Source organism: Bison bison, unplaced genomic scaffold (genome assembly GCF_000754665.1).
Source record: "Bison bison bison isolate TAMUID 2011002044 unplaced genomic scaffold, Bison_UMD1.0 scf7180017864462, whole genome shotgun sequence".
Taxonomy (NCBI): Eukaryota; Metazoa; Chordata; class Mammalia; order Artiodactyla; family Bovidae; genus Bison; species Bison bison.
This window is the reverse complement of record NW_011495024.1, coordinates 3,973,141-3,980,692: the sequence shown is the minus strand read 5'-3', so window position 1 is coordinate 3,980,692 and position 7,552 is coordinate 3,973,141. Positions and strand designations below refer to the sequence as shown.

The 7,552-nt window shown below is 42.3% G+C and overlaps 1 protein-coding gene across 1 annotated transcript in view; it reads right to left on the bottom strand.

Annotated features, from left to right (window-relative positions):
- Window positions 1-7,552, bottom strand: part of RYR2 (ryanodine receptor 2 (cardiac)) — an 826,801-nt gene that overhangs the window by 225,923 nt on the left and 593,326 nt on the right. The window lies entirely within an intron of this gene.

The following is a 7,552-nucleotide window of genomic DNA, read 5'->3' as shown; positions in this document are numbered from 1 at the left end:
GGTCCCATCACTTCATGGGAAATAGATGAGGAAACAGTGTCAGACTTTATTTTTTGGGGCTCCAAAATCATGGCAGATGGTGACTGCAGCCATGAAATTAAAAGACGCTTACTTCTTGGAAGAAAAGTTATGACCAACCTAGATAGCATATTGAAAAGCAGAGACATTACTTTGCCAACAAAGGTCCGTCTAGTCAAGGCTATGGTTTTTCCAGTGGTCATGTAAGGATGTGAGAGTTGGACTGTGAAGAAAGCTGAGCACTGAAGAATTGATGCTTTTGAACTGTAGTGTTGGAGAAGACGCTTGAGACTTGGACTGCAAGGAGATCCAACCAGTCCATTCTGAAGGAGAGCACTCCTGGGATTTCTTTGGAAGGAATGATGCTAAAGCTGAAAGCCCAGTACTTTGGCCACCTCATGGGAAGAGTTGCCTCAATTGGAAAAGATTCTGATGCTGGGAGGGATTGAGGGCAGGAGGAGAAGGGGACAACAGAGGATGAGATGGCTGGATGGCATTACTGACTCGATGGACGTGAGTCTGAGTGAACTCTGGGAGTTGGTGATGGACAGGGAGGCCTGGCGTGCTGCGATTCATGGGGTCGCAAAGATTTGGAAACCACTGAGTGACTGAACTGAACTGAACTGAAGTAGGGTGACAATATACAGCCTTGACATACTCCTTTCCCAATTTGGAACAAGTCTGTTGTTCCATGTTCAGTTCTAACTGTTGCTTCTTGACCTGCATACAGGATTCACAAGAGGCAGGTAAGGTGGTCTGGTATTTCCATCTTTTTAAGTATTTTCCACAATTTGTTGTGATCCACACAGTCAAAGGCTCTAGTGTAGTCACTGAAGCAGAAGTAGATATTTTTCTGGAATTACCTTGCCTTTTCTATGATCCACCAGTTGTTGGCAATTTGATCTCTTGTTCCTCCACCTTTTCTAAATCCTGTTTGTACATATGAAAGTTCTCAGTTCGTGTACTGTTGAAGCCTAGCTTGAAGGATTTGAGCATAATCTTGCTAGTGTGTGAAATGAATGCAACTGTGTGGTAGTTTGAACATTCTTATAGCTCATATTTCTGACCAAAAAAAAAGCATAACTTTATTATAACACAACAAGGTGGAACAGGAAAGAAACTAACTAGAAAAATCTAAAAAGTTAGTAAAGAGAGAAGAAAGAGGCACATTGCAGTTCATGAGGTCGCAGAGTCGGACACAAGTTAGCGACCAAATAACAACAATAATAAAAGATAGTTGGAGTAAAGGAGGTCTATTGTGACTTTCGGAGCAATTCTGAAAGAGATATCTGAACACTCATACAATCCTTGTTCTTAGTTCCTCGTTATTATTAATTTCAAACGTAACATCTAGCGTTTCTTTATTTCCTAGTCTGTGTCACTGGTATTATTCGTATATTTTATCCTAAGTGTATCAATTTTGTGGCTCAAAATGTAGGGGAAAGACAAAATATTTTAAATAAGTAAATGAACATGAGTTAGAAGTGAAGTGAAAGAGGTAAATGAGGACAGTCTCCTTAAAACAAGAAAAAGAAACTGCCTAAAGTGGGGAATGAGAGACCTGACAAAACGCGGTCCACGTGAGAAGAGAATGGCAAACCACTTCAGTGTTCTTGCCTTGAGAACCGCATGAACAGCATGAAAAGGCAAAAAGATAGGACGCTGAGGGATGAACTCCTCAGCTTAATAGGTGCCCAAAATGCTACTGGAGATCAGTGGAGAAATGAGTCCAGAGAGAATGAAGAGACGGAGCCAAAATAAAAACAACACCCAGTTGTGGATTTGACTGGTGATAGAAGTAAAGTCCAATGCTGTAAAGAGCAATATTGCATAGGAACCTGGAATGTTAGGTCCATGAATCAAGGCAAATGGGAAGTGGTCAAACAGGAGACAGCAAGACTGAACATCAACATTTTAGGAATTAGCGAACTAAAATGGAGTGGAATCGGTGAATTTAACTCAGATGACGATTTTATCTGCTACTATGGGCAAGAATCCCTTAGAAGAAATGGAGTAGCCATCATAGTCAACAAAAGAGTCCAAAATGCAGTACTTGGATGCAATCTCAAAAACAACAAAATGATCTCTGTTCATTTCCAAGCCAAAACCATTCAGTATCACAGTAATCCAAGTCTATGCCCCGACCAGTAATGCTGAAGAAGCTGAAGTTGAACGGTTCTATGAAGACCTACAAGACATTCTAGAACTAACACCCACAAAAAATGTCCTTTTCATTATAGGGGACTGGAATGCAAAAGTAGAAAGTCAAAAAATACCTGGAGTAACAAGCAAATTTAGCCTTGAAGTACAGAACGAAGCAGGGCAAAGGCTAACAGAGTTTCGCCAAGAGAACACACTGGTCATAGCAAACACCCTCTTCCAACAATGCAAGACTCTACACATGGACATCACCAGATGGTCAATAATAATATCAGATTGATTATATTCTTTGCAGTCAAAGATGGAGAAGCTCTACACAGCCAGCAAAAAGAAGACCAGGATCTGACTGTGGCTCAAATCATGAAGTTCTTATTGTCAAATTCAGAATTAAATTGAAGAAAGTAGGGAAAACCACTAGACAACTCAGGTATGAATGAAATCAAATCCCTTACGATTATACAGTGGAAGTGACAAATAGATTCAAGGGATTAGATCTGATAGAGAGTGCCTGAAGAACTATGGATGGAGGTTCATGACATTGTACAGGAGGCAGGGATCAAGACCATCCCCAAGAAAAAGAAATATAAAAAGGCAAAATATTTGAGGAGGACTTACAAATAGCTGTGAAAAGAAGAGAAGCAAAAGGAAAAGGAGAAAAGGAGAGATATGCCCATTTGAATGCAGAGTTCCAAAGAATAGCAAGGAGAGATAAGAAAGCCTTCCTCAGAGATCAATGCAAAGAAATAGAGGAAAGCAATAGAATGGGAAAGACTAGAGATCTCTTCAAGAAAACTAGAGATACCAAGGGAACATTTCATTCAAAGATGGGCTCGATAAAGGGAAGAAATGGTAGGGGACCTAAAAAAAGCAGAAGATATTAAGAAGAGGTGGCAAGAATACACAGAAGAACTGTACAAAAAAGATCTTCACAACCCAGATAACCACAATGGTGTGATCACTCACGTAGATCCAGACATCCTGGAATGTGAAGTCAAGTGGGCCTTAGGAAGCATCACCATGAACAAAGCTAGTGGAGGTGATGGAATTCCAGTTGAGCTACTTCAAATCCTAAATGATGATGCTGTGAAAGTGCTGCAATCAATATGCCAGCAAATTTGGAAAACTCAGCAGTGGCCACAGGACTGGAAAAGGTTAGTTTTCATTCCAATCCCAAAGAAAGGCAATGCCAAAGAATGCTCAAACTACTGCACAATTGCACTCATTTCACATGCTAGTAAAGTAATGCTCCAAATTCTCCAAGCAAGGCTTCAATAGTACATGAACCATAAACTTTCAGAATTAAAGCTGGATTTAGAAAAGGCAGAGGAACCAGAGATCAAACTGCCAACATCCGTTGGATCGTTGAAAAAGCAAGAGAGTTCCAGAAGAACACCTACTTCTGCTTTATTGACTATGCCACAGCCTTTGACTATGTGGATCACAACAGACTCTGGAGAATTTTTCAAGTGAGGGGAATACTAGATCACCTGACCTGCCTCCTGAGAAAGTGTATGCAGGTCAGGAAGCAACAGTTAGAACTAGACATGGAACTACAGACTGGTTCCAAAAGGAGTATGTCAAGGTTGTATATTATCACCTTGCTTATTTAACTTATATGCAGTGAACCTCATGAGAAACGCTGGGCTGGATGAGGCCCAAGCTGGAATCAAGACTGCTGGGAGAAATATCAATAACCTCAGATATGCAGATGACACCACCCTTATGGGAGAAAGTGAAGAACTAAAGAGCCTCTTGATGAAAGTGAAAGAGGAGAGTGAAAAAGTTGGCTTAAAAGTCAACATTGAGAAAACTAAGATTATGGCATCTGGTCCCTTCACTTCATGGCGAATAGATGGGGAAACAATGGAAACAGAGACTTATTGATGCTTTTGAACTGTGGTGTAGAAGACGACTCTTGAGAGTCCCTTGGACTGCAAGGAGATCCAACCAGTACATTCTGAAGGAGATCAACCCTGGGATTTCTTTGGAAGGAATGATGCTAAGGCTGAAACTCCAGTACTTTGGCCACCTCATGCGAAGAGTTGACTCATTGGAGAAGACTCTGATGCTGGGAGGGATTGGGGGCAGGAGGAGAAGGGGATGGTAGAGGATGAGATGGCTGGATGGCATCACTGACTCGATGGACGTGAGTCTCAGTGAACTCCATGAGTTGGTGATGGACAGGGAGGCCTGGTGTGCTGTGATTCATGGGGTCGCAAAGAGTCGGACACGACTGAGCGACTGATCTGATCTGATCTGATCTGAAAATCACTGCAGATGGTGACTGCAGCCATGAAATTAAAAGACACTTGATCCTTGGGAGGAAAGTTATGACCAACCTAGAGAGCATATTAAAAAGCAGAGACATTACTTCACCAACAAAGGTCCGTCTAGTCAAAGCAATGGGTTTTCCAGTAGTCATGTATGGATGTGAGAACTGGACTATAAAGAAAGCTGAGTGCCGAAGCTTTGATGCTTTTGAACTGTGGTGATGGAGAAAACTCTTAATAGTCTCTTCAACTGCAAGGAGATCCAATCAGTCCATCGTAAAGGAATCAGTCCTGAATATTCATTGGAAGGACTGATGCTAAAGCTGAAACTCCAATACTTTGGCCACCTGATGAGAAGAACTGACTCATTGGAAAAGACCCTGATGCTGGGAAAGACTGAAGGCGAGAGGAGAAGGGGACAAGAGAGGGTGAGATGCTTGGATGGCATCACCGACTCAATGGACATGAGTTTGAGAAACTCCAAGATTTGGTGATGGACAGGGAAGCCTGGCGTGCCGCAGTCTGTGGGGTCTCAAAGAATCGGACACAACTGAGTGGCTGAACTGAAAGTGGGAAAGACAAAAAGCTAGGGCACAATTTTTAAGCTCCAGCTTTCCTTAAAATTAGAATGAGTATTCAGCTGGTATGACTTTTCTGTCACCTGGAGATGTGAGTGAGTAAGGTTAACACATGAAACTTCACTTCCTAACAATCACACAGCTGGCATGTAGGATAAGCATCTTCCGTTTCACAGCCATCTCCTCACTGTATATTTCAGTTATTAACAGCTTATTTTCCCTGGGCATAATTCATGAAAGAAAAGGGCCATCACGTGTACTTCCTAACTAATCAAATTTTCGGTCTAAATTCATCAGTTCTGTTCAGTTCAGTCACTTAGTCATGTCCAGCTCTTTGCGACCCCATGGACTGCAGCACACCAAGCCTCCCTGTCCATCACCAACTCCCGGAATTTACTCAAACTCATGTCCACTGAGTCGGTGATGCCATCCAACCATCTCATCCTCTGTCATCCCCTTCTCCTCCTGCCTTCAATCTTTCCCGGCATCAGGGTCTTTTCCAAAGAGTCTGTTCCTCCCAGTAGGTGGCCAATGTACTGGAGTTTCATCTTCAACATCAGTCCTTCCAATGAATATCCAGGACTGACTTCCTTTAGGATGGACTGGTTGGCTATAAAAGCAATATATAAATGGGACTTCTCTGGTGGTCTAGTAGTTATGAATCTGCCTTACAGCACAGTGGATGTGGGTTCAATTCCTGGTCCAGGAACTAGGCCCCCACATGCAGTGGAGCAACTAAGCCGGCACATCACAACTACTGAGCCCATGTGCCACAGCTAGACAGTCCCGGCGCCGCAACCAAAGATCCCACATGATGCAACAACGATCACGCATCCTGCAACTAAGACCTGACCCAGTCAGATAAACAAACACTTTCTTTAAATGACATATGTAACAATATCCGATAAAGTCTTTAAAACTGAACAAAACTCCAATTGGAATAAGGGAAAATTAAGTATAATTTGGATCTAACATATCTTTTAGGTGCCTTCAGTAACTGCTTATATCTTTTTATATTAGGCAGAGTGAATTATAATACCAAAGGGAATTAGGCCTTGGGACCAGACCATGTGCCATTTGTGCTGTAGTCTGGGGCATGACAGAGGCTCAGTGGGAGCGAGGACTGGGACTGTATTATCTATCCCCTCACTCCATCCCTTCTGGGCTGCTCCCTCCCATTCTCTCCTTAGACCCGGGCAGGGGCATGAGGAGCCATAGCTTCTGGGTATTTATATGCAGAGTCTGTTGATTTTATTTTGTATGCTTTTGAATTAATGCTATAAACTAATCATGCTGCTGCTGCTGCTAAATCGCTTCAGTCGTGTCCCACTCTGTGCGACCCCATGGACGGCAGCCCACCAGGCTCCTCCACCTCTGGGATTCTCCAGGCAAGATCACTGGAGTGGGTTGCCATTTTCTTCTCCAATGCATGAAAGTGAAAAGTGAAAGGGAAGTCGCTCAGTCTTGTCTGACTCTTAGCGACCCCATAGATGGCAGCCTACCAGGCTCCTCTGCCCATGGGATTTTCCAGGCAAGAGTACTGGAGTGGGTTGCCATTGCCTAAGAAGCTTCTAAACCGAAAATGGCATGTGGTAAAAAAATAATAAATGTTGGGTCAAAATAGGGAAAATGAAATCTTTTTAAAATATGTTCTCCTTAGTCTTAAAAAGACTACTTCTTTGAACACACTGGGGATTTTTAAATCCCTAAGTCAAAAGCTATGACCATTGTTTTAGGGGGAAAAAAAGCATTATGAGAAAGTGACCATGAATGGGACTTCCCTGGTGGTCCAGTGGTTAAGACTTTACCTTCCAATGCAGAGGGTACAGGTTCGATCCCTGGACAGAGAGCTAAGATACTGTATGTCTCATGGCCAAAAACCCAAAACATAAACAACAGAAGCAATACTGTAACAAGTTTAATAAAGACTTTAAAAATAGTCCACATCAAAAAAAATCTTTAAAAAAACAGAAAGAAAATATCCATGAAAACTATCAAAAAGAGTGAATTAAAGTATTGCTGTCAAGAAAGACAGGAAAGAATGGAGGACCCAAGAGCTCCAGGAGAAATATTAGACAGACAGTTGAGGTGTCTATTTCCTCTTCTCTGGAAACTGCAATGTCACATGAAAAAGAATAAAATCCCATTGGAAACATAGTTGTTTAAAAACAAGGACTACAGAAAATATTTTATAGAATAATGTACTTTGTGGTTCATTTTTTAAAAGAAACTTATGTAATTGTACTACGCTGCAAGGAAAGAAACTGCGAGTATTAATGACATTATTGAAAACAACACATCATCCAATGCCCTGTACTCTGTCACTCAGTCGCGTCCAACTCTTTCTGATGCCATGGACTGTAGCCCACCAGGCTCCTCTGTCCATGGGGATTCTCCAGGCAAGAATATGGGAGTGGGTTGCCACGCTCTCCTCCAGGGATCTTCCCAACCCAGGGATTGGACCCAGGTATCCTGCACTGCAGACAGACTCTTTACCATCTAAGCCACCATCACGTCATCCAAAGT